Raw genomic sequence first — 24569 nt, 5'->3', positions numbered from 1 at the left:
TGGTCAAAATCCGACATTTTCTCACCTTTCTGCCCGTTCGCAGCTCAGAAAATGACAATGAAAATCCTCATCTCGTTGTGTAGCTGGACATAGAAAATAGCACCATGAAAAAGAGCCACATTTCTCTAAAGAACTCACCCAGGGCTGCTGAAAGCTGAAAAAGAACCTATCTAGAAGTTTGGGGCTTTTTACCCGTGAATCTTCACTTTGCGACTAAACTATTCACAGCAGTGCCAAATTTTCTGGGTCACTGAATGCGGGTGCCAGCGCCCTACAAGCAAACCAAAAATGAAACCAATGCGACCACTGAAATTACAGCTGGGTCATGTTATAGAGAGGTACGTTGAAATTGAAAGGTCAGCACAAATGGTCAAAATCCGACATTTTCTCACCTTTCTGCCTGTTCGCAGCTCAGAAAATGACAATGACCATCCTCATCTCCATGTGTAGCTGGACATAGAAAATAGCACCATGAAAAAGACCCACATTTCTCTAAAGAACTTACCCAGGGCTGCTGAAAGCTGAAAAAGAACCTATCTAGAAGTTTGGGGCTTTTTACCCGTGAATCTTCACTTTGCGACTAAACTATCCACAGCAGTGCCAAATTTTCTGGGTCACTGAATGCGGGTGCCAGCGCCCTACAAGCAAACCAAAAATGAAACCAATGCGACCGCTGAAATTACAGCTGGGTCATGTTATAGAGAGGTACGTTGAAATTGAAAGGTCAGCACAAATGGTCAAAATCCGACATTTTCTCACCTTTCTGCCCGTTCGCAGCTCAGAAAATGACAATGACCATCCTCATCTCGTTGTGCAGCTGGACATAGACAAGAGCACGAAGAAAAAGACCCACATTTCTCTAAAGAACTCGCCCAGGGCTGCTGAAAGCTGAAAAAGAACCTATCTAGAAGTTTGGGGCTTTTTACCCGTGAATCTTCACTTTGCGACTAAACTATTCACAGCAGTGCCAAATTTTCTGGGTCACTGAATGCGGGTGCCAGCGCCCTACAAGCAAACCAAAAATCAAACCAATGCGACCACTGAAATTACAGCTGGGTCATGTTATAGAGAGGTACGTTGAAATTGAAAGGTCAGCACAAATGGTCAAAATCCGACATTTTCTCACCTTTCTGCCCGTTCGCAGCTCAGAAAATGACAATGACCATCCTCATCTCGTTGTGTAGCTGGACATAGAAAATAGCACCATGAAAAAGAGCCACATTTCTCTAAAGAACTCACCACGGGCTGCTGAAAGCTGAAAAAGAACTTATCTAGAAGTTTGGTGCTTTTTACCCGTGAATCTTCACTTTGCGACTAAACTATCCACAGCAGTGCCAAATTTTGTGGGTCACTGAATGCGGGTGCCAGCGCCCTACAAGCACACCAAAAATCAAACCAATGCGACCACTGAAATTGCAGCTGGGTCATGTTATAGAGAGGTACGTTGAAATTGAAAGGTCAGCACAAATGGTCAAAATCCGACATTTTCTCACCTTTCTGCCCGTTCGCAGCTCAGAAAATGACAATGACCATCCTCATCTCGTTGTGTAGCTGGACATAGAAAATAGCACCATGAAAAAGAGCCACATTTCTCTAAAGAACTCGTCCAGGGCTGCTGAAAGCTGAAAAAGAACCTATCTAGAAGTTTGGGGCTTTTTACCCGTGAATCTTCACTTTGCGATTAAACTATCCACAGCAGTGCCAAATTTTCTGGGTCACTGAATGCGGGTGCCAGCGCCCTACAAGCAAACCAAAAATGAAACCAATGCGACCACTGAAATTACAGCTGGGTCATGTTATAGAGAGGTACGTTGAAATAGAAAGGTCAGCACAAATGGTCAAAATCCGACATTATTTCACCTTTCTGCCCGTTCGCAGCTCAGAAAATGACAATGACCATCCTCATCTCGTTGTGTAGCTGGACATAGACAAGAACACCAAGAAAAAGACCCACATTTCTCTAAAGAACTCGCCCAGGGCTGCTGAAAGCTGAAAAAGAACCTATCTTGAAGTTTGGGGCTTTTTACCCGTGAATCTTCACTTTGCGACTAAACTATTCACAGCAGTGCCAAATTTTCTGGGTCACTGAATGCGGGTGCCAGCGCCCTACAAGCAAACCAAAAATGAAACCAATGCGACCACTGAAATTACAGCTGGGTCATGTTATAGAGAGGTACGTTGAAATTGAAAGGTCAGCACAAATGGTCAAAATCCGACATTTTCTCACCTTTCTGCCCGTTCGCAGCTCAGAAAATGACAATGAAAATCCTCATTTCGTTGTGTAGCTGGACATAGAAAATAGCACCATGAAAAAGAGCCACATTTCTCTAAAGAACTCACCCAGGGCTGCTGAAAGCTGAAAAAGAACCTATCTAGAAGTTTGGGGCTTTTTACCCGTGAATCTTTACTTTGCGACTAAACTATTCACAGCAGTGCCAAATTTTCTGGGTCACTGAATGCGGGTGCCAGCGCCCTACAAGCAAACCAAAAATGAAACCAATGCGACCACTGAAATTACAGCTGGGTCATGTTATAGAGAGGTACGTTGAAATTGAAAGGTCAGCACAAATGGTCAAAATCCGACATTTTCTCACCTTTCTGCCCGTTCGCAGCTCAGAAAATGACAATGACCATCCTCATCTCGTTGTGTAGCTGGACATAGAAAATAGCACCATGAAAAAGAGCCACATTTCTCTAAAGAACTCACCCAGGGCTGCTGAAAGCTGAAAAAGAACTTATCTAGAAGTGTGGGGCTTTTTACCCGTGAATCTTCACTTTGCGACTAAACTATCCACAGCAGTGCCAAATTTTGTGGGTCACTGAATGCGGGTGCCAGCGCCCTACAAGCAAACCAAAAATCAAACCAATGCGACCACTGAAATTGCAGCTGGGTCATGTTATAGAGAGGTACGTTGAAATTGAAAGGTCAGCACAAATGGTCAAAATCCGACATTTTCTCACCTTTCTGCCCGTTCGCAGCTCAGAAAATGACAATGACCATCCTCATCTCGTTGTGTAGCTGGACATAGAAAATAGCACCATGAAAAAGAGCCACATTTCTCTAAAGAACTCGCCCAGGGCTGCTGAAAGCTGAAAAAGAACCTATCCAGAAGTTTGGGGCTTTTTACCCGTGAATCTTCACTTTGCGACTAAACTATCCACAGCAGTGCCAAATTTTCTGGGTCACTGAATGCGGGTGCCAGCGCCCTACAAGCAAACCAAAAATCAAACCAATGCAACCACTGAAATTACAGCTGGGTCATGTTATAGAGAGGTACGTTGAAATTGAAAGGTCAGCACAAATGGTCAAAATCCGACATTTTCTCACCTTTCTGCCCGTTCGCAGCTCAGAAAATGACAATGACCATCCTCATCTCGTTGTGTAGCTGGACATAGAAAATAGCACCATGAAAAAGAGCCACATTTCTCTAAAGAACTCGCCCAGGGCTGCTGAAAGCTGAAAAAGAACCTATCCAGAAGTTTGGGGCTTTTTACCCGTGAATCTTCACTTTGCGACTAAACTATCCACAGCAGTGCCAAATTTTCTGGGTCACTGAATGCGGGTGCCAGCGCCCTACAAGCAAACCAAAAATGAAACCAATGCAACCACTGAAATTACAGCTGGGTCATGTTATAGAGAGGTACGTTGAAATTGAAAGGTCAGCACAAATGGTCAAAATCCGACATTTTCTCACCTTTCTGCCCGTTCGCAGCTCAGAAAATGACAATGACCATCCTCATCTCGTTGTGTAGCTGGACATAGAAAATAGCACCGTGAAAAAGACCCACATTTCTCTAAAGAACTCACCCAGGGCTGCTGAAAGCTGAAAAAGAACTTATCTAGAAGTGTGGGGCTTTTTACCCGTGAATCTTCACTTTGCGACTAAACTATTCACAGCAGTGCCAAATTTTCCGGGTCACTGAATGCGGGTGCCAGCGCCCTACAAGCAAACCAAAAATGAAACCAATGCGACCACTGAAATTACAGCTGGGTCATGTTATAGAGAGGTACGTTGAAATTGAAAGGTCAGCACAAATGGTCAAAATCCGACATTTTCTCACCTTTCTGCCCGTTCGCAGCTCAGAAAATGACAATAAAAATCCTCATCTCGTTGTGTAGCTGGCCATAGAAAATAGCACCATGAAAAAGAGCCACATTTCTCTAAAGAACTCACCCAGGGCTGCTGAAAGCTGAAAAAGAACCTATCTAGAAGTTTGGGGCTTTTTACCCGTGAATCTTCACTTTGCGACTAAACTATTCACAGCAGTGCCACATTTTCTGGGTCACTGAATGCGGGTGCCAGCACCCTACAAGCAAACCAAAAATGAAACCAATGCGACCACTGAAATTACAGCTGGGTCATGTTATAGAGAGGTACGTTGAAATTGAAAGGTCAGCACAAATGGTCAAAATCCGACATTTTCTCACCTTTCTGCCCGTTCGCAGCTCAGAAAATGACAATGACCATCCTCATCTCGTTGTGTAGCTGGACATAGAAAATAGCACCATGAAAAAGAGCCACATTTCTCTAAAGAACTCACCCAGGGCTGCTGAAAGCTGAAAAAGAACTTATCTAGAAGTTTGGGGCTTTTTACCCGTGAATCTTCACTTTGCGACTAAACTATCCACAGCAGTGCCAAATTTTGTGGGTCACTGAATGCGGGTGCCAGCGCCCTACAAGCAAACCAAAAATGAAACCAATGCGACCACTGAAATTACAGCTGGGTCATGTTATAGAGAGGTACGTTGAAATTGAAAGGTCAGCACAAATGGTCAAAATCCGACATTTTCTCACCTTTCTGCCCGTTCGCAGCTCAGAAAATGACAATGAAAATCCTCATATCGTTGTGTAGCTGGACATAGGAAATAGCACCATGAAAAAGAGCCACATTTCTCTAAAGAACTCGCCCAGGGCTGCTGAAAGCTGAAAAAGAACCTATCCAGAAGTTTGGGGCTTTTTACCCGTGAATCTTCACTTTGCGACTAAACTATCCACAGCAGTGCCAAATTTTCTGGGTCACTGAATGCGGGTGCCAGCGCCCTACAAGCAAACCAAAAATCAAACCAATGCGACCACTGAAATTACAGCTGGGTCATGTTATAGAGAGGTACGTTGAAATTGAAAGGTCAGCACAAATGGTCAAAATCCGACATTTTCTCACCTTTCTGCCCGTTCGCAGCTCAGAAAATGACAATGACCATCCTCATCTCGTTGTGTAGCTGGACATAGAAAATAGCACCATGAAAAAGAGCCACATTTCTCTAAAGAACTCACCCAGGGCTGCTGAAAGCTGAAAAAGAACTTATCTAGAAGTTTGGGGCTTTTTACCCGTGAATCTTCACTTTGCGACTAAACTATCCACAGCAGTGCCAAATTTTGTGGGTCACTGAATGCGGGTGCCAGCGCCCTACAAGCAAACCAAAAATCAAACCAATGCGACCACTGAAATTGCAGCTGGGTCATGTTATAGAGAGGTACGTTGAAATTGAAAGGTCAGCACAAATGGTCAAAATCCGACATTTTCTCACCTTTCTGCCCGTTCGCAGCTCAGAAAATGACAATGACCATCCTCATCTCGTTGTGTAGCTGGACATAGACAAGAGCACGAAGAAAAAGACCCACATTTCTCTAAAGAACTCGCCCAGGGCTGCTGAAAGCTGAAAAAGAACCTATCTAGAAGTTTGGGGCTTTTTACCCGTGAATCTTCACTTTGCGACTAAACTATTCACAGCAGTGCCAAATTTTCTGGGTCACTGAATGCGGGTGCCAGCGCCCTACAAGCAAACCAAAAATCAAACCAATGCGACCACTGAAATTACAGCTGGGTCATGTTATAGAGAGGTACGTTGAAATTGAAAGGTCAGCACAAATGGTCAAAATCCGACATTTTCTCACCTTTCTGCCCGTTCGCAGCTCAGAAAATGACAATGACCATCCTCATCTCGTTGTGTAGCTGGACATAGAAAATAGCACCATGAAAAAGAGCCACATTTCTCTAAAGAACTCACCCAGGGCTGCTGAAAGCTGAAAAAGAACTTATCTAGAAGTTTGGTGCTTTTTACCCGTGAATCTTCACTTTGCGACTAAACTATCCACAGCAGTGCCAAATTTTCTAGGTCACTGAATGCGGGTGCCAGCGCCCTACAAGCACACCAAAAATGAAACCAATGCGACCACTGAAATTGCAGCTGGGTCATGTTATAGAGAGGTACGTTGAAATTGAAAGGTCAGCACAAATGGTCAAAATCCGACATTTTCTCACCTTTCTGCCCGTTCGCAGCTCAGAAAATGACAATGACCATCCTCATCTCGTTGTGTAGCTGGACATATAGCACCATGAAAAAGAGCCACATTTCTCTAAAGAACTCGTCCAGGGCTGCTGAAAGCTGAAAAAGAACCTATCTAGAAGTTTGGGGCTTTTTACCCGTGAATCTTCACTTTGCGATTAAACTATCCACAGCAGTGCCAAATTTTCTGGGTCACTGAATGCGGGTGCCAGCGCCCTACAAGCAAACCAAAAATGAAACCAATGCGACCACTGAAATTACAGCTGGGTCATGTTATAGAGAGGTACGTTGAAATAGAAAGGTCAGCACAAATGGTCAAAATCCGACATTATTTCACCTTTCTGCCCGTTCGCAGCTCAGAAAATGACAATGACCATCCTCATCTTGTTGTGTAGCTGGACATAGACAAGAACACCAAGAAAAAGACACACATTTCTCTAAAGAACTCGCCCAGGGCTGCTGAAAGCTGAAAAAGAACCTATCTTGAAGATTGGGGCTTTTTACCCGTGAATCTTCACTTTGCGACTAAACTATTCACAGCAGTGCCAAATTTTCTGGGTCACTGAATGCGGGTGCCAGCGCCCTACAAGCAAACCAAAAATCAAACCAATGCGACCACTGAAATTACAGCTGGGTCATGTTATAGAGAGGTACGTTGAAATTGAAAGGTCAGCACAAATGGTCAAAATCCGACATTTTCTCACCTTTCTGCCCGTTCGCAGCTCAGAAATGACAATGAAAATCCTCATCTCGTTGTGTAGCTGGACATAGAAAATAGCACCATGAAAAAGAGCCACATTTCTCTAAAGAACTCGCCCAGGGCTGCTGAAAGCTGAAAAAGAACCTATCTAGAAGTTTGGGGCTTTTTACCCGTGAATCTTCACTTTGCGACTAAACTATTCACAGCAGTGCCAAATTTTCTGGGTCACTGAATGCGGGTGCCAGCGCCCTACAAGCAAACCAAAAATCAAACCAATGCGACCACTGAAATTACAGCTGGGTCATGTTATAGAGAGGTACGTTGAAATTGAAAGGTCAGCACAAATGGTCAAAATCCGACATTTTCTCACCTTTCTGCCCGTTCGCAGCACAGAAAATGACAATGACCATCCTCATCTCGTTGTGTAGCTGGACATAGAAAATAGCACCATGAAAAAGACCCACATTTCTCTAAAGAACTCACCCAGGGCTGCTGAAAGCTGAAAAAGAACTTATCTAGAAGTGTGGGGCTTTTTACCCGTGAATCTTCACTTTGCGACTAAACTATCCACAGCAGTGCCAAATTTTGTGGGTCACTGAATGCGGGTGCCAGCGCCCTACAAGCAAACCAAAAATCAAACCAATGCGACCACTGAAATTACAACTGGGTCATTCTATAGAGAGGTACGTTGAAATTGAAAGGTCAGCACAAATGGTCAAAATCAGACATTTTCTCACCTTTCTGCCCGTTCGCAGCTCAGAAAATGACAATGACCATCCTCATCTCGTTGTGTAGCTGGACATAGAAAATAGCCCCATGAAAAAGAGCCACATTTCTCTAAAGAACTCGCCCAGGGCTGCTGAAAGCTGAAAAAGAACCTATCCAGAAGTTTGGGGCTTTTTACCCGTGAATCTTCACTTTGCGACTAAACTATCCACAGCAGTGCCAAATTTTCTGGGTCACTGAATGCGGGTGCCAGCGCCCTACAAGCAAACCAAAAATCAAACCAATGCGACCACTGAAATTACAGCTGGGTCATGTTATAGAGAGGTACGTTGAAATTGAAAGGTCAGCACAAATGGTCAAAATCCGACATTTTCTCACCTTTCTGCCCGTTCGCAGCTCAGAAAATGACAATGACCATCCTCATCTCGTTGTGTAGCTGGACATAGACAAGAACACCAAGAAAAAGACCCACATTTCTCTAAAGAACTCGCCCAGGGCTGCTGAAAGCTGAAAAAGAACCTATCTTGAAGTTTGGGGCTTTTTACCCGTGAATCTTCACTTTGCGACTAAACTATTCACAGCAGTGCCAAATTTTCTGGGTCACTGAATGCGGGTGCCAGCGCCCTACAAGCAAACCAAAAATGAAACCAATGCGACCACTGAAATTACAGCTGGGTCATGTTATAGAAGGTACGTTGAAATTGAAAGGTCAGCACAAATGGTCAAAATCCGACATTTTCTCACCTTTCTGCCCGTTCGCAGCTCAGAAAATGACAATAAAAATCCTCATCTCGTTGTGTAGCTGGCCATAGAAAATAGCACCATGAAAAAGAGCCACATTTCTCTAAAGAACTCACCCAGGGCTGCTGAAAGCTGAAAAAGAACCTATCTAGAAGTTTGGGGCTTTTTACCCGTGAATCTTCACTTTGCGACTAAACTATTCACAGCAGTGCCAAATTTTCTGGGTCACTGAATGCGGGTGCCAGCGCCCTACAAGCAAACCAAAAATGAAACCAATGCGACCACTGAAATTACAGCTGGGTCATGTTATAGAGAGGTACGTTGAAATTGAAAGGTCAGCACAAATGGTCAAAATCCGACATTTTCTCACCTTTCTGCCCGTTCGCAGCTCAGAAAATGACAATGACCATCCCCATCTCGTTGTGTAGCTGGACATAGAAAATAGCACCTTGAAAAAGAGCCACATTTCTCTAAAGAACTCACCCAGGGCTGCTGAAAGCTGAAAAAGAACTTATCTAGAAGTTTGGGGCTTTTTACCCGTGAATCTTCACTTTGCGACTAAACTATCCACAGCAGTGCCAAATTTTGTGGGTCACTGAATGCGGGTGCCAGCGCCCTACAAGCAAACCAAAAATCAAACCGATGCGACCACTGAAATTGCAGCTGGGTCATGTTATAGAGAGGTACGTTGAAATTGAAAGGTCAGCACAAATGGTCAAAATCAGACATTTTCTCACCTTTCTGCCCGTTCGCAGCTCAGAAAATGACAATGACCATCCTCATCTCGTTGTGTAGCTGGACATAGAAAATAGCACCATGAAAAAGAGCCACATTTCTCTAAAGAACTCGCCCAGGGCTGCTGAAAGCTGAAAAAGAACCTATCTAGAAGTTTGGGGCTTTTTACCCGTGAATCTTCACTTTGCGACTAAACTATCCACAGCAGTGCCAAATTTTCTGGGTCACTGAATGCGGGTGCCAGCGCCCTACAAGCAAACCAAAAATGAAACCAATGCGACCACTGAAATTACAGCTGGGTCATGTTATAGAGAGGTACGTTGAAATTGAAAGGTCAGCACAAATGGTCAAAATCCGACATTTTCTCACCTTTCTGCCCGTTCGCAGCTCAGAAAATGACAATGAAAATCCTCATCTCGTTGTGTAGCTGGACATAGAAAATAGCACCATGAAAAAGAGCCACATTTCTCTAAAGAACTCACCCAGGGCTGCTGAAAGCTGAAAAAGAACCTATCTAGAAGTTTGGGGCTTTTACCCGTGAATCTTCACTTTGCGACTAAACTATTCACAGCAGTGCCAAATTTTCTGGGTCACTGAATGCGGGTGCCAGCGCCCTACAAGCAAACCAAAAATCAAACCAATGTGACCACTGAAATTACAGCTGGGTCATGTTATAGGGCTTGAAAGTGATGACGTCAAAAACGGCCTGGGAGTAGTAAATTGACATCAGATTTCTATTTTGGATCCACTAAGGTGTGACTTTGCTATTGCCTCAGTATGTGGGTGCATAGCAACCCACTCATGTCGTATGCAGGTGCAACTTTTACTTCGCCACCAGTTGTCACCCCGCCCCCACTAGCCAAATCAGTCAGTTTCACTGGCAACATCACCTTGTTGTGAGTGAGACCGCTTGAAATGTGCTTGGATCCATACAAAAACTGGATCCAGGTGGATCCAGTTTTCGAATTTTTCAAATTGTTGCTATGCCATTGCTATGGAGTGACGTAGCACTTTCAAGCCCTATAGAGAGGTACGTTGAAATTGAAAGGTCAGCACAAATGGTCAAAATCCGACATTTTCTCACCTTTCTGCCCGTTCGCAGCTCAGAAAATGAAAATGACCATCCTCATCTCGTTGTGTAGCTGGACATAGAAAATACCACCATGAAAAAGAGCCACATTTCTCTAAAGAACTTACCCAGGGCTGCTGAAAGCTGAAAAAGAACCTATCTAGAAGTTTGGGGCTTTTTACCCGTGAATCTTCACTTTGCGACTAAACTATTCACAGCAGTGCCAAATTTTCTGGGTCACTGAATGCGGGTGCCAGCGCCCTACAAGCAAACCAAAAATGAAACCAATGCGACCACTGAAATTACAGCTGGGTCATGTTATAGAGAGGTACGTTGAAATTGAAAGGTCAGCACAAATGGTCAAAATCCGACATTTTCTCACCTTTCTGCCCGTTCGCAGCTCAGAAAATGACAATGACCATCCTCATCTCGTTGTGTAGCTGGACATAGAAAATAGCACCATGAAAAAGAGCCACATTTCTCTAAAGAACTCGCCCAGGGCTGCTGAAAGCTGAAAAAGAACTTATCTAGAAGTTTGCTGCTTTTTACCCGTGAATCTTCACTTTGCGACTAAACTATCCACAGCAGTGCCAAATTTTCTGGGTCACTGAATGCGGGTGCCAGCGCCCTACAAGCACACCAAAAATGAAACCAATGCGACCACTGAAATTGCAGTTGGGTCATGTTATAGAGAGGTACGTTGAAATTGAAAGGTCAGCACAAATGGTCAAAATCCGACATTTTCTCACCTTTCTGCCCGTTCGCAGCTCAGAAAATGACAATGACCATCCTCATCTCGTTGTGTAGCTGGACATAGAAAATAGCACCATGAAAAAGAGCCACATCTCTCTAAAGAACTCGCCCAGGGCTGCTGAAAGCTGAAAAAGAACCTATCTAGAAGTTTGGGGCTTTTTACCCGTGAATCTTCACTTTGCGATTAAACTATCCACAGCAGTGCCAAATTTTCTGGGTCACTGAATGCGGGTGCCAGCGCCCTACAAGCAAACCAAAAATGAAACCAATGCGACCACTGAAATTACAGCTGGGTCATGTTATAGAGAGGTACGTTGAAATAGAAAGGTCAGCACAAATGGTCAAAATCCGACATTTTCTCACCTTTCTGCCCGTTCGCAGCTCAGAAAATGACAATGACCATCCTCATCTCGTTGTGTAGCTGGACATAGACAAGAACACCAAGAAAAAGACCCACATTTCTCTAAAGAACTCGCCCAGGGCTGCTGAAAGCTGAAAAAGAACCTATCTTGAAGTTTGGGGCTTTTTACCCGTGAATCTTCACTTTGCGACTAAACTATTCACAGCAGTGCCAAATTTTCTGGGTCACTGAATGCGGGTGCCAGCGCCCTACAAGCAAACCAAAAATGAAACCAATGCGACCACTGAAATTACAGCTGGGTCATGTTATAGAGAGGTACGTGGAAATTGAAAGGTCAGCACAAATGGTCAAAATCCGACATTTTCTCACTTTTCTGCCCGTTCGCAGCTCAGAAAATGACAATGACCATCCTCATCTCGTTGTGTAGCTGGACATAGAAAATAGCACCATGAAAAAGAGCCACATTTCTCTAAAGAACTCACCCAGGGCTGCTGAAAGCTGAAAAAGAACCTATCTAGAAGTTTGGGGCTTTTTACCCGTGAATCTTCACTTTGCGACTAAACTATTCACAGCAGTGCCAAATTTTCTGGGTCACTGAATGCGGGTGCCAGCGCCCTACAAGCAAACCAAAAATGAAACCAATGCGACCACTGAAATTACAGCTGGGTCATGTTATAGAGAGGTACGTTGAAATTGAAAGGTCAGCACAAATGGTCAAAATCCGACATTTTCTCACCTTTCTGCCCGTTCGCAGCTCAGAAAATGACAATGACCATCCTCATCTCGTTGTGTAGCTGGACATAGAAAATAGCACCATGAAAAAGAGCCACATCTCTCTAAAGAACTCGCCCAGGGCTGCTGAAAGCTGAAAAAGAACTTATCTAGAAGTTTGGGGCTTTTTACCCGTGAATCTTCACTTTGCGATTAAACTATCCACAGCAGTGCCAAATTTTCTGGGTCACTGAATGCGGGTGCCAGCGCCCTACAAGCAAACCAAAAATCAAACCAATGCGACCACTGAAATTACAGCTGGGTCATGTTATAGAGAGGTACGTTGAAATAGAAAGGTCAGCACAAATGGTCAAAATCCGACATTTTCTCACCTTTCTGCCCGTTCGCAGCTCAGAAAATGACAATGACCATCCTCATCTCGTTGTGTAGCTGGACATAGACAAGAACACCAAGAAAAAGACCCACATTTCTCTAAAGAACTCGCCCAGGGCTGCTGAAAGCTGAAAAAGAACCTATCTTGAAGTTTGTGGCTTTTTACCCGTGAATCTTCACTTTGCGACTAAACTATTCACAGCAGTGCCAAATTTTCTGGGTCACTGAATGCGGGTGCCAGCGCCCTACAAGCAAACCAAAAATGAAACCAATGCGACCACTGAAATTACAGCTGGGTCATGTTATAGAGAGGTACGTTGAAATTGAAAGGTCAGCACAAATGGTCAAAATCAGACATTTTCTCACCTTTCTGCCCGTTCGCAGCTCAGAAAATGAAAATGAAAATCCTCATCTCGTTGTGTAGCTGGACATAGAAAATAGCACCATGAAAAAGAGCCACATTTCTCTAAAGAACTCACCCAGGGCTGCTGAAAGCTGAAAAAGAACCTATCTAGAAGTTTGGGGCTTTTTACCCGTGAATCTTCACTTTGCGACTAAACTATTCACAGCAGTGCCAAATTTTCTGGGTCACTGAATGCGGGTGCCAGCGCCCTACAAGCAAACCAAAAATCAAACCAATGCGACCACTGAAATTACAGCTGGGTCATGTTATAGAGAGGTACGTTGAAATTGAAAGGTCAGCACAAATGGTCAAAATCCGACATTTTCTCACCTTTCTGCCCGTTCGCAGCTCAGAAAATGACAATGACCATCCTCATCTCGTTGTGTAGCTGGACATAGAAAATAGCAGCATGAAAAAGAGCCACATTTCTCTAAAGAACTCACCCAGGGCTGCTGAAAGCTGAAAAAGAACTTATCTAGAAGTTTGGGGCTTTTTACCCGTGAATCTTCACTTTGCGACTAAACTATTCACAGCAGTGCCAAATTTTCCGGGTCACTGAATGCGGGTGCCAGCGCCCTACAAGCAAACCAAAAATGAAACCAATGCGACCACTGAAATTACAGCTGGGTCATGTTATAGAGAGGTACGTTGAAATTGAAAGGTCAGCACAAATGGTCAAAATCCGACATTTTCTCACCTTTCTGCCCGTTCGCAGCTCAGAAAATGAAAATGACCATCCTCATCTCGTTGTGTAGCTGGACATAGAAAATACCACCATGAAAAAGAGCCACATTTCTCTAAAGAACTTACCCAGGGCTGCTGAAAGCTGAAAAAGAACCTATCTAGAAGTTTGGGGCTTTTTACCCGTGAATCTTCACTTTGCGACTAAACTATTCACAGCAGTGCCAAATTTTCTGGGTCACTGAATGCGGGTGCCAGCGCCCTACAAGCAAACCAAAAATCAAACCAATGCGACCACTGAAATTACAGCTGGGTCATGTTATAGAGAGGTACGTTGAAATTGAAAGGTCAGCACAAATGGTCAAAATCAGACATTTTCTCACCTTTCTGCCCGTTCGCAGCTCAGAAAATGACAATGACCATCCTCATCTCGTTGTGTAGCTGGACATAGAAAATAGCACCATGAAAAAGAGCCACATTTCTCTACAGAACTCACCCAGGGCTGCTGAAAGCTGAAAAAGAACTTATCTAGAAGTTTGGTGCGTTTTACCCGTGAATCTTCACTTTGCGACTAAACTATCCACAGCAGTGCCAAATTTTCTAGGTCACTGAATGCGGGTGGCAGCGCCCTACAAGCACACCAAAAATGAAACCAATGCGACCACTGAAATTGCAGTTGGGTCATGTTATAGAGAGGTACGTTGAAATTGAAAGGTCAGCACAAATGGTCAAAATCCGACATTTTCTCACCTTTCTGCCCGTTCGCAGCTCAGAAAATGACAATGACCATCCTCATCTCGTTGTGTAGCTGGACATAGAAAATAGCACCATGAAAAAGAGCCACATTTCTCTAAAGAATTCGCCCAGGGCTGCTGAAAGCTGAAAAAGAACCTATCTAGAAGTTTGGGGCTTTTTACCCGTGAATCTTCACTTTGCGATTAAACTATCCACAGCAGTGCCAAATTTTGTGGGTCACTGAATGCGGGTGCCAGCGCCCTACAATCAAACCAAAAATCAAACCAATGCGACCACTGAAATTGCAGCTGGGTCATGTTATAGAGAGGTACGTTGAAATTGAAAGGTCAGCACAAATGGTCAAAATCAGACATTTTCTCACCTTTCTGCCCGTTCGCAGCTCAGAAAATGACAATGACCATCCTCATCTCGTTGTGTAGCTGGACATAGAAAATAGCACCATGAAAAAGAGCCACATTTCTCTAAAGAACTCGCCCAGGGCTGCTGAAAGCTGAAAAAGAACCTATCTAGAAGTTTGGGGCTTTTTACCCGTGAATCTTCACTTTGCGACTAAACTATCCACAGCAGTGCCAAATTTTCTGGGTCACTGAATGCGGGTGCCAGCGCCCTAAAAGCAAACCAAAATTGAAACCAATGCGACCACTGAAATTACAGCTGGGTCATGTTATAGAGAGGTACGTTGAAATTGAAAGGTCAGCACAAATGGTCAAAATCAGACATTTTCTCACCTTTCTGCCCGTTCGCAGCTCAGAAAATGACAATGACCATCCTCATCTCGTTGTGTAGCTGGACATAGACAAGAACACCAAGAAAAAGACCCACATTTCTCTAAAGAACTCGCCCAGGGCTGCTGAAAGCTGAAAAAGAACCTATCTTGAAGTTTGGGGCTTTTTACCCGTGAATCTTCACTTTGCGACTAAACTATTCACAGCAGTGCCAAATTTTCTGGGTCACTGAATGCGGGTGCCAGCGCCCTACAAGCAAACCAAAAATGAAACCAATGCGACCACTGAAATTACAGCTGGGTCATATTATAGAGAGGTACGTGGAAATTGAAAGGTCAGCACAAATGGTCAAAATCCGACATTTTCTCACTTTTCTGCCCGTTCGCAGCTCAGAAAATGACAATGACCATCCTCATCTCGTTGTGTAGCTGGACATAGAAAATAGCACCATGAAAAAGAGCCACATTTCTCTAAAGAACTCACCCAGGGCTGCTGAAAGCTGAAAAAGAACCTATCTAGAAGTTTGGGGCTTTTTACCCGTGAATCTTCACTTTGCGACTAAACTATTCACAGCAGTGCCAAATTTTCTGGGTCACTGAATGCGGGTGCCAGCGCCCTACAAGCAAACCAAAAATGAAACCAATGCGACCACTGAAATTACAGCTGGGTCATGTTATAGAGAGGTACGTTGAAATTGAAAGGTCAGCACAAATGGTCAAAATCCGACATTTTCTCACCTTTCTGCCCGTTCGCAGCTCAGAAAATGACAATGACCATCCTCATCTCGTTGTGTAGCTGGACATAGAAAATACCACCATGAAAAAGAGCCACATTTCTCTAAAGAACTTACCCAGGGCTGCTGAAAGCTGAAAAAGAACCTATCTAGAAGTTTGGGGCTTTTTACCCGTGAATCTTCACTTTGCGACTAAACTATCCACAGCAGTGCCAAATTTTCTGGGTCACTGAATGCGGGTGCCAGCGCCCTACAAGCAAACCAAAAATGAAACCAATGCGACCACTGAAATTACAGCTGGGTCATGTTATAGAGAGGTACGTTGAAATTGAAAGGTCAGCACAAATGGTCAAAATCCGACATTTTCTCACCTTTCTGCCCGTTCGCAGCTCAGAAAATGACAATGAAAATCCTCATCTCGTTGTGTAGCTGGACATAGAAAATAGCACCATGAAAAAGAGCCACATTTCTCTAAAGAACTCACCCAGGGCTGCTGAAAGCTGAAAAAGAACCTATCTAGAAGTTTGGGGCTTTTTACCCGTGAATCTTCACTTTGCGACTAAACTATTCACAGCAGTGCCAAATTTTCTGGGTCACTGAATGCGGGTGCCAGCGCCCTACAAGCAAACCAAAAATGAAACCAATGCGACCACTGAAATTACAGCTGGGTCATGTTATAGAGAGGTACGTTGAAATTGAAAGGTCAGCACAAATGGTCAAAATCCGACATTTTCTCACCTTTCTGCCCGTTCTCAGCTCAGAAAATGACAATGACCATCCTCATCTCATTGTGTAGCTGGACATAGAAAATAGCACCATGAAAAAGAGCCACATTTCTCTAAAGAACTCACCCAGGGCTGCTGAAAGCTGAAAAAGAACTTATCTAGAAGTTTGGGGCTTTTTACCCGTGAATCTTCACTTTGCGACTAAACTATTCACAGCAGTGCCAAATTTTCTGGGTCACTGAATGCGGGTGCCAGCGCCCTACAAGCAAACCAAAAATGAAACCAATGCGACCACTGAAATTACAGCTGGGTCATGTTATAGAGAGGTACGTTGAAATTGAAAGGTCAGCACAAATGGTCAAAATCCGACATTTTCTCACCTTTCTGCCCGTTCGCAGCTCAGAAAATGACAATGACCATCCTCATATCGTTGTGTAGCTGGACATAGAAAATAGCACCATGAAAAAGAGCCACATTTCTCTAAAGAACTCACCCAGGGCTACTGAAAGCTGAAAAAGAACTTATCTAGAAGTTTGGGGCTTTTTACCCGTGAATCTTCACTTTGCGACTAAACTATCCACAGCAGTGCCAAATTTTCTGGGTCACTGAATGCGGATGCCAGCGCCCTACAAGCACATCAAAAATTAAACCAATGCGACCACTGAAATTGCAGCTGGGTCATGTTATAGAGAGGTACGTTGAAATTGAAAGGTCAGCACAAATGGTCAAAATCCGACATTTTCTCACCTTTCTGCCCGTTCGCAGCTCAGAAAATGACAATGACCATCCTCATCTCGTTGTGTAGCTGGACATAGACAAGAGTATCAAGAAAAAGAACCACATTTCTCTAAAGAACTCACCCAGGGCTGCTGAAAGCTGAAAAAGAACTTATCTAGAAGTTTGGGGCTTTTTACCCGTGAATCTTCACTTTGCGACTAAAGTATTCACAGCAGTGCTAAATTTCCTGGGTCACTGAATTCGGGTGCCAGCGCCCTACAAGCAAACCAAAAATGAAACCAATGCGACCACTGAAATTACAGCTGGGTCATGTTATAGAGAGGTACGTTGAAATTGAAAGGTCAGCACAAATGGTCAAAATCCGACATTTTCTCACCTTTCTGCCCGTTCGCAGCTCAGAAAATGACAATGACCATCCTCATCTCGTTGTGTAGCTGGACATAGAAAATAGCAGCATGAAAAAGAGCCACATTTCTCTAAAGAACTCACCCAGGGCTGCTGAAAGCTGAAAAAGAACTTATCTAGAAGTTTGGGGCTTTTTACCCGTGAATCTTCACTTTGCGACTAAACTATTCACAGCAGTGCCAAATTTTCCGGGTCACTGAATGCGGGTGCCAGCGCCCTACAAGCAAACCAAAAATGAAACCAATGCGACCACTGAAATTACAGCTGGGTCATGTTATAGAGAGGTACGTTGAAATTGAAAGGTCAGCACAAATGGTCAAAATCCGACATTTTCTCACCTTTCTGCCCGTTCGCAGCTCAGAAAATGAAAATGACCATCCTCATCTCGTTGTGTAGCTGGACATAGAAAATACCACCATGAAAAAGAGCCACATTTCTCTAAAGAACTTACCCAGGGCTGCTGAAAGCTGAAAAAGAACCTATCTAGAAGTTTGGGGCTTTTTACCCGTGAATCTTCACTTTGCGACTAAACTATTCACAGCAGTGCCAAATTTTCTGGGTCACTGAATGCGGGTGCCAGCGCCCTACAAGCAAACCAAAAATCAAACCAATGCGACCACTGAAATTACAGCTGGGTCATGTTATAGAGAGGTACGTTGAAATTGAAAGGTCAGCACAAATGGTCAAAATCAGACATTTTCTCACCTTTCTGCCCGTTCGCAGCTCAGAAAATGACAATGACCATCCTCATCTCGTTGTGTAGCTGGACATAGAAAATAGCACCATGAAAAAGAGCCACATTTCTCTACAGAACTCACCCAGGGCTGCTGAAAGCTGAAAAAGAACTTATCTAGAAGTTTGGTGCGTTTTACCCGTGAATCTTCACTTTGCGACTAAACTATCCACAGCAGTGCCAAATTTTCTAGGTCACTGAATGCGGGTGGCAGCGCCCTACAAGCACACCAAAAATGAAACCAATGCGACCACTGAAATTGCAGTTGGGTCATGTTATAGAGAGGTACGTTGAAATTGAAAGGTCAGCACAAATGGTCAAAATCCGACATTTTCTCACCTTTCTGCCCGTTCGCAGCTCAGAAAATGACAATGACCATCCTCATCTCGTTGTGTAGCTGGACATAGAAAATAGCACCATGAAAAAGAGCCACATTTCTCTAAAGAATTCGCCCAGGGCTGCTGAAAGCTGAAAAAGAACCTATCTAGAAGTTTGGGGCTTTTTACCCGTGAATCTTCACTTTGCGATTAAACTATCCACAGCAGTGCCAAATTTTGTGGGTCACTGAATGCGGGTGCCAGCGCCCTACAATCAAACCAAAAATCAAACCAATGCGACCACTGAAATTGCAGCTGGGTCATGTTATAGAGAGGTACGTTGAAATTGAAAGGTCAGCACAAATGGTCAAAATCAGACATTTTCTCACCTTTCTGCCCGTTCGCAGCTCAGAAAATGACAATGACCATCCTCATCTCGTTGTGTAGCTGGACATAGAAAATAGCACCATGAAAAAGAGCCACATTTCTCTAAAGAACTCGCCCAGGGCTGCTGAAAGCTGAAAAAGAACCTATCTAGAAGTTTGGGGCTTTTTACCCGTGAATCTTCACTTTGCGACTAAACTATCCACAGCAGTGCCAAATTTTCTGGGTCACTGAATGCGGGTGCCAGCGCCCTAAAAGCAAACCAAAATTGAAACCAATGCGACCACTGAAATTACAGCTGGGTCATGTTATAGAGAGGTACGTTGAAATTGAAAGGTCAGCACAAATGGTCAAAATCAGACATTTTCTCACCTTTCTGCCCGTTCGCAGCTCAGAAAATGACAATGACCATCCTCATCTCGTTGTGTAGCTGGACATAGACAAGAACACCAAGAAAAAGACCCACATTTCTCTAAAGAACTCGCCCAGGGCTGCTGAAAGCTGAAAAAGAACCTATCTTGAAGTTTGGGGCTTTTTACCCGTGAATCTTCACTTTGCGACTAAACTATTCACAGCAGTGCCAAATTTTCTGGGTCACTGAATGCGGGTGCCAGCGCCCTACAAGCAAACCAAAAATGAAACCAATGCGACCACTGAAATTACAGCTGGGTCATGTTATAGAGAGGTACGTGGAAATTGAAAGGTCAGCACAAATGGTCAAAATCCGACATTTTCTCACTTTTCTGCCCGTTCGCAGCTCAGAAAATGACAATGACCATCCTCATCTCGTTGTGTAGCTGGACATAGAAAATAGCACCATGAAAAAGAGCCACATTTCTCTAAAGAACTCACCCAGGGCTGCTGAAAGCTGAAAAAGAACCTATCTAGAAGTTTGGGGCTTTTTACCCGTGAATCTTCACTTTGCGACTAAACTATTCACAGCAGTGCCAAATTTTCTGGGTCACTGAATGCGGGTGCCAGCGCCCTACAAGCAAACCAAAAATGAAACCAATGCGACCACTGAAATTACAGCTGGGTCATGTTATAGAGAGGTACGTTGAAATTGAAAGGTCAGCACAAATGGTCAAAATCCGACATTTTCTCACCTTTCTGCCCGTTCGCAGCTCAGAAAATGACAATGACCATCCTCATCTCGTTGTGTAGCTGGACATAGAAAATACCACCATGAAAAAGAGCCACATTTCTCTAAAGAACTTACCCAGGGCTGCTGAAAGCTGAAAAAGAACCTATCTAGAAGTTTGGGGCTTTTTACCCGTGAATCTTCACTTTGCGACTAAACTATCCACAGCAGTGCCAAATTTTCTGGGTCACTGAATGCGGGTGCCAGCGCCCTACAAGCAAACCAAAAATGAAACCAATGCGACCACTGAAATTACAGCTGGGTCATGTTATAGAGAGGTACGTTGAAATTGAAAGGTCAGCACAAATGGTCAAAATCCGACATTTTCTCACCTTTCTGCCCGTTCGCAGCTCAGAAAATGACAATGAAAATCCTCATCTCGTTGTGTAGCTGGACATAGAAAATAGCACCATGAAAAAGAGCCACATTTCTCTAAAGAACTCACCCAGGGCTGCTGAAAGCTGAAAAAGAACCTATCTAGAAGTTTGGGGCTTTTTACCCGTGAATCTTCACTTTGCGACTAAACTATTCACAGCAGTGCCAAATTTTCTGGGTCACTGAATGCGGGTGCCAGCGCCCTACAAGCAAACCAAAAATGAAACCAATGCGACCACTGAAATTACAGCTGGGTCATGTTATAGAGAGGTACGTTGAAATTGAAAGGTCAGCACAAATGGTCAAAATCCGACATTTTCTCACCTTTCTGCCCGTTCTCAGCTCAGAAAATGACAATGACCATCCTCATCTCATTGTGTAGCTGGACATAGAAAATAGCACCATGAAAAAGAGCCACATTTCTCTAAAGAACTCACCCAGGGCTGCTGAAAGCTGAAAAAGAACTTATCTAGAAGTTTGGGGCTTTTTACCCGTGAATCTTCACTTTGCGACTAAACTATTCACAGCAGTGCCAAATTTTCTGGGTCACTGAATGCGGGTGCCAGCGCCCTACAAGCAAACCAAAAATGAAACCAATGCGACCACTGAAATTACAGCTGGGTCATGTTATAGAGAGGTACGTTGAAATTGAAAGGTCAGCACAAATGGTCAAAATCCGACATTTTCTCACCTTTCTGCCCGTTCACAGCTCAGAAAATGACAATGACCATCCTCATCTCGTTGTGTAGCTGGACATAGAGAAGAGCACCAAGAAAAAGACACACATTTCTCTAAAGAACTCACCCAGGGCTGCTGAAAGCTGAAAAAGAACCTATCTTGAAGTTTGGGGCTTTTTACCAGTGAATCTTCACTTTGCGACTAAACTATTCACAGCAGTGCCAAATTTTCTGGGTCACTGAATGCGGGTGCCAGCGCCCTACAAGCAAACCAAAAATGAAACCAATGCGACCACTGAAATTACAGCTGGGTCATGTTATAGAGAGGTACGTTGAAATTGAAAGGTCAGCACAAATGGTCAAAATCCGACATTTTCTCACCTTTCTGCCCGTTCGCAGCTCAGAAAATGACAATGACCATCCTCATATCGTTGTGTAGCTGGACATAGAAAATAGCACCATGAAAAAGAGCCACATTTCTCTAAAGAACTCACCCAGGGCTACTGAAAGCTGAAAAAGAACTTATCTAGAAGTTTGGGGCTTTTTACCCGTGAATCTTCACTTTGCGACTAAACTATCCACAGCAGTGCCAAATTTTCTGGGTCACTGAATGCGGATGCCAGCGCCCTACAAGCACATCAAAAATTAAACCAATGCGACCACTGAAATTGCAGCTGGGTCATGTTATAGAGAGGTACGTTGAAATTGAAAGGTCAGCACAAATGGTCAAAATCCGACATTTTCTCACCTTTCTGCCCGTTCGCAGCTCAGAAAATGACAATGACCATCCTCATCTCGTTGTGTAGCTGGACATAGACAAGAGCATCAAGAAAAAGAACCACATTTCTCTAAAGAACTCACCCAGGGCTGCTGAAAGCTGAAAAAGAACTTATCTAGAAGTTTGGGGCTTTTTACCCGTGAATCTTCACTTTGCGACTAAAGTATTCACAGCAGTGCTAAATTTCCTGGGTCACTGAATTCGGGTGCCAGCGCCCTACAAGCAAACCAAAAATGAAACCAATGCGACCACTGAAATTACAGCTGGGTCATGTTATAGAGAGGTACGTTGAAATTGAAAGGTCAGCACAAATGGTCAAAATCCGACATTTTCTCACCTTTCTGCCCGTTCGCAGCTCAGAAAATGACAATGACCATCCTCATCTCGTTGTGCAGCTGGATATAGAAATTAGCACCATGAAAAAGAGCCACATTTCTCTACAGAACTCACACAGGGCTGCTGAAAGCTGAAAAAGAACCTATCTAGAAGTTTGGGGCTTTTTACCCGTGAATCTTCACTTTGCGACTAAACTATCCACAGCAGTGCCAAATTTTCTGGGTCACTGAATGCGGGTGCCAGCGCCCTACAAGGAAACCAAAAATCAAACCTATGCGACCACTGAAATTACAGCTGGGTCATGTTATAGAGAGGTACGTTGAAATTGAAAGGGCAGCACAAATGGTCAAAATCCGACATTTTCTCACCTTTCTGCCCGTTCGCAGCTCAGAAAATGACAATGACCATCCTCATCTCGTTGTGTAGCTGGACATAGAAAATAGCACCATGAAAAAGAGCCACATTTCTCTAAAGAACTCACCCAGGGCTGCTGAAAGCTGAAAAAGAACCTATCTAGAAGTTTGGTGCTTTTTACCCGTGAATCTTCACTTTGCGACTAAACTATCCACAGCAGTGCCAAATTTTCTGGGTCACTGAATGCGGGTGCCAGCGCCCTACAAGCACACCAAAAATGAAACCAATGCGACCACTGAAATTGCAGCTGGGTCATGTTATAGAGAGGTACGTTGAAATTGAAAGGTCAGCACAAATGGTCAAAATCCGACATTTTCTCACCTTTCTGCCCGTTCGCAGCTCAGAAAATGACAATGACCATCCTCATCTCGTTGTGTAGCTGGACATAGAAAATAGCACCATGAAAAAGAGCCACATTTCTCTAAAGAACTCACCCAGGGGTGATGAAAGCTGAAAAAGAACCTATCTAGAAGTTTGGGGCTTTTTACCCGTGAATCTTCACTTTGCGACTAAACTATTCACAGCAGTGCCAAATTTTCTGGGTCACTGAATGCGGGTGCCAGCGCCCTACAAGCACACCAAAAGCAAACCAATGCGACCACTGAAATTGCAGCTGGGTCATGTTATAGAGAGGTACGTTGAAATTGAAAGGTCAGCACAAATGGTCAAAATCCGACATTTTCTCACCTTTCTGCTTGTTCGCAGCTCAGAAAATGACAATGACCATCCTCATCTCGTTGTGTAGCTGGACATAGAAAATAGCACCATGAAAAAGAGCCACATTTCTCTAAAGAACTCACCCAGGGCTGCTGAAAGCTGAAAAAGAACCTATCTAGAAGTTTGGGGCTTTTTACCCGTGAATCTTCACTTTGCGACTAAACTATCCACAGCAGTGCCAAATTTTCTGGGTCACTGAATGCGGGTGCCAGCGCCCTACAAGCAAACCAAAAATGAAACCAATGCGACCACTGAAATTACAGCTGGGTCATGTTATAGAGAGGTACGTTGAAATTGAAAGGTCACCACAAATGGTCAAAATCCGACATTTTCTCACCTTTTTGCCCGTTCGCAGCTCAGAAAATGACAATGACCATCCTCATCTCGTTGTGTAGCTGGACATAGAAAATACCACCATGAAAAAGAGCCACATTTCTCTAAAGAACTCGCCCAGGGCTGCTGAAAGCTGAAAAAGAACCTATCTAGAAGTTTGGGGCTTTTTACCCGTGAATCTTCACTTTGCGACTAAACTATTCACAGCAGTGCCAAATTTTCTGGGTCACTGAATGCGGGTGCCAGCGCCCTACAAGCAAACCAAAAATCAAACCAATGCGACCACTGAAATTACAGCTGGGTCATGTTATAGAGAGGTACGTTGAAATTGAAAGGTCAGCACAAATGGTCAAAATCAGACATTTTCTCACCTTTCTGCCCGTTCGCAGCTCAGAAAATGACAATGACCATCCTCATCTCGTTGTGTAGCTGGACATAGAAAATAGCACCATGAAAAAGAGCCACATTTCTCTAAAGAACTCACCCAGGGCTGCTGAAAGCTGAAAAAGAACCTATCTTGAAGTTTGGGGCTTTTTACCCGTGAATATTCACTTTGCGACTAAACTATTCACAGCAGTGCCAAATTTTCTGGGACACTGAATGCGGGTGCCAGCGCCCTACAAGCAAACCAAAAATGAAACCAATGCGACCACTAAAATTACAGCTGGGTCATGTTATAGAGAGGTACGTTGAAATTGAAAGGTCAGCACAAATGGTCAA

At 43.9% G+C, this 24569-nt stretch overlaps 1 long non-coding RNA gene across 1 annotated transcript in view; it reads right to left on the bottom strand.

The window, feature by feature from the left end:
• Positions 1-6626: 6626 nt before the first annotated feature.
• Positions 6627-24569, bottom strand: part of LOC135823274 (uncharacterized) — a 311228-nt gene continuing 293285 nt past the window's right edge. Inside the window, exon 9 of the long non-coding RNA XR_010554645.1 lies at positions 6627-6684. This is a non-coding gene — a long non-coding RNA (uncharacterized LOC135823274). The remainder of the gene's footprint in view (positions 6685-24569) is intronic.

Source organism: Sycon ciliatum, chromosome 8 (assembly GCF_964019385.1).
Source record: "Sycon ciliatum chromosome 8, ocSycCili1.1, whole genome shotgun sequence".
Taxonomy (NCBI): domain Eukaryota; kingdom Metazoa; phylum Porifera; class Calcarea; order Leucosolenida; family Sycettidae; genus Sycon; species Sycon ciliatum.
The sequence above is the reverse complement of the archived record's forward strand: the minus strand, read 5'-3'. Positions and strand labels throughout refer to the sequence as shown.